Raw genomic sequence first — 3,552 nt, 5'->3', positions numbered from 1 at the left:
GTATGGGTATAAAGGTACAGACATAAAGCAATGGAACAGAATAGAGAAACCAGAAAGAAAACATCTACCTACAACCAAATGATCTTTAACACAGCAGACACAATAGGAGAAAAGATGTCCTAATCAATAAATGGTGCTGGGAAAACTGGATAACCACATGCAGATGAATGAAATAAAACATCCACAAAAATTAATTCAAAATGGATTAATGACATAAATGTAAGGCATGAAAGCATAATGATTCTAGAAGAAAATATAGGAAAAACTTTTTTAGACACCAGCCTAGGAAAAAATTTTATAACTAAGACCTCAAAGACAAATACAGCACTAACAAAAATAAACAAATGGGACTTAATTAAATTAAAAAGCTTCTATACAAGAAAGGAAGTAATCAACAGAGTAAATAGACAACCTACAGAAAGGAAAAATACACCCATAAACTATACATCCAACAAAAGACTGGGGTCCAGAATCTACAGCAGAAAGAAAATTACAAATGACCCCATCAAAAAGTAGACAAATTATGCAAATAAAAGTTTTTTTTTTAAGAAGATAGACATATATATGAAAAAGTGCTCAACATCACTATCAACAGGGAAATGCCATCTTATCACTGTCAGAATGGCCATTATTAAAAACAAAAACATTAGATGTTGGTGTGAGTGCAGAGAGAAATGAATGCTTATGTACTGTTCATAGGATTGCAAGTTAGTACAATCTCTGTGGAAAACAGGATGGAGGTTCCCCAAAGAGATAAATGTAGGACCTACATTTGACCCAGAAATCCTATTGTTGGGCATCTATTCAAGGGAAATGAAGTCATTTAATCAAAGAGACACCTGCACTAGAATGTTTATTGCAGCACAATTCACAACTGTAAAGATGTGGAATTAACCTAAGTGCTTTTCCTTTCATGAGTGAAGAGAGAAAATGTGATTTATATAAAACATGGAGTATTACTCAGCCATAAAAGGAATGAAATAATGTAGTTTGTGTCAATGTGGAGTTAACTGGAGACAATTTTCTAAGTGAGGTATCGCAGGAATGGAAAACCAAACACTATGTTCTCACCATTAGTTCCCTCTAAGCAGGAGCTAAAGTGATGGTGAGAACATACAATGTTTTTCATTCTTTTTTAACAACAGACAAGTTTCTTTTTTTTTTTTATGGAGAGTAAAGTTATTTTATTAAATCATGCACATCACGTGTGTTAGTGCAAATAGTTTAATTTGTACTCCAGAAATTCTATTGTACTTTATATCTTTACAAAATAGATTTAAAACAATTATTTACTTTAAAAAATGTAATTCTGAAGTTAAGCATTTCAGAACAATATTTGCAATAACCTATATACAAGAGGTACTGGGTACCACTGGCATATTAGCATTCTGTGGTGGAGTGGCTTCCTGCAACAGAAAATGATGAAATGAACTATATGACAGTATTTTCTAAAGTCATTTGTGACTAATTCCTCCATAAATCTAATGATCCTCCCAACAGCAATCCCAAATAGCTTAAAATATAACCTTAAAGTACAAACAGTGACTGCCAAACATCACAAGGCAAATTAAATCCTAATTTGGCTAGACTTGTGGATTGCCACAGAACATTCAAACCAATTCACTGATATTCTCTCCCAGTCTTCATTACTGAAAAATTTAACTATGTGATACTTTAGGATATTCTATGATCTAAATAAACTTTATTGACATAACTATGATGCCACACAAAACCATAGCTAAACTTTCACTTCTGTGTTTTAAATTTTTAACATCAAGCAGTGTTTAGGTGCTTCATTGTGCATGGAATACCATTAATCTCAGGAATAGTGCTGCTCATTAACAGAAAGTCCCAATTAACAACAATAAAAAGAAAATAACCATTTGTATACCCAACCTGGAAATCTGTTGGTAGGTAACAACAGCCCACCTTGAATATGAATTATCTCTGACACATCATAACCAAATTAAGTCAATAAAAGCTTATCTAAAGAGATTAATTCTTTCTTCAATTAAACATGCTTGGAGGAACAGATGATAGAAAAAAAAATCATGCTTCCTAAAATGCTGTATATGAGAAACTAACTTGGCTTTTAAAGAAAATATGTCTTTAAATACATGAGGTTTAATAAATTTCATTCCAATTGACTCAACAGTTTGGTTGACTGTACTGAAATCGTGTAATTACTATGTTTTTGCTCCCAGAAATACTTCAGTTTGCTCAAGAAAATACACACTCTCATGGAAAGTTTTTCGAAGCTGATGTCCTCCACATCTTCAAGTCACATTAAGGCTGAATAAGCGTGCACATATTCCCCAGATTTTCACTATAACAGAATATTTTCCAAATGTATTTTTTCCTTAAAAAAAAAAAAAAGATTCACGCAAATAGTTGTTTCTAAGTCTTGTTCCCAATAGCTCAGTGGTTTTATAACAAGTAAAAATGGCGTAAATATGTAAAAAAATATATATATATATGTGTATATATTTCAAACTGATAGGCACTGAGCACACAGGGCCTCTTTTCCCATGTATGTATTGGTTGTTTGGTTTGGGTAGTTATCGAATCAGAAAAATGAGTTATCTTGTCATCAGAATTCAGAGTAAAGTACTCATAAATTGAATGTTATAAATAATTTGGTGTAACAAGAAGCCTACTTTAGGCCACCATAATATTCAGAATCTCAACGTACTAATGTAAAAATTACATGAATAACTGCTTCTTTACAAGAAGAGCTTAAGAAGGTGAGAGCTGAGCTTGAGCGGTGGCGGAAAGCAGCGTCTGAGTATGAGAAAGAAATCACACATCTGCAAAACAGTTTTCAGCTTCGATGTCAACAGTGTGAGGACCAGCAGAGAGAAGAAACAACAAGATTACAAGGTGAACTAGAGAAATTGAGAAAGGAATGGAATGTGTTGGAAACTGAATGTCATTCGCTAAAAAAGGAAAATGTTTTGCTATCATCAGAACTGCAACGGCAAGAAAAAGAATTACACAATTCTCAGAAGCAGAGTTTAGAACTAACCAGTGACCTCAGCATCCTTCAGATGACTAGGAAAGAGCTTGAGAATCAAGTGGGATCCTTGAAAGAACAGCATCTTCGGGATTCAGCTGATTTAAAAACTCTTCTCAGTAAGGCTGAAAACCAAGCAAAGGATGTACAGAAAGAGTATGAAAAGACACAGACTGTACTCTCAGAACTGAAGTTGAAGTTTGAAATGACTGAGCAGGAAAAGCAATCAATCACAGATGAGCTCAAACAATGTAAAGACCACTTGAAGCTGCTCCAAGAGAAAGGAAATAATCCTTCCATATTACAACCCGTCCCAGCCGTATTCATCGGCCTATTCCTGGCTTTCCTGTTTTGGTGTTTCGGTCCATTGTGGTAGAGAAAGAAACCCTGGCCCTGGATGCCCATGTTGGCTGCCCTGGTTGCGGTGACAGCCATCGTGCTGTATGTGCCAGGTTTGGCCAGAGCTTCTCCATGAGAGTGTTCCTTGAGTCTGTACACCGTCCTCCCTCTAGAAGCTGGCATCACACTCATGCTGGGGA

The 3,552-nt window shown here is 35.0% G+C and overlaps 1 pseudogene; it reads left to right on the top strand.

Moving 5' to 3' along the window:
• Positions 1 to 2,711: 2,711 nt before the first annotated feature.
• On the top strand, positions 2,712 to 3,546 carry LOC100963547 (annotated as a pseudogene).
• Positions 3,547 to 3,552: the final 6 nt, after the last annotated feature.

This window comes from Otolemur garnettii, unplaced genomic scaffold (genome assembly GCF_000181295.1).
Source record: "Otolemur garnettii isolate 467f Iridium unplaced genomic scaffold, OtoGar3 scaffold00122, whole genome shotgun sequence".
NCBI classification, from domain to species: Eukaryota; Metazoa; Chordata; class Mammalia; order Primates; family Galagidae; genus Otolemur; species Otolemur garnettii.
The sequence above is the reverse complement of the archived record's forward strand: the minus strand, read 5'-3'. Positions and strand labels throughout refer to the sequence as shown.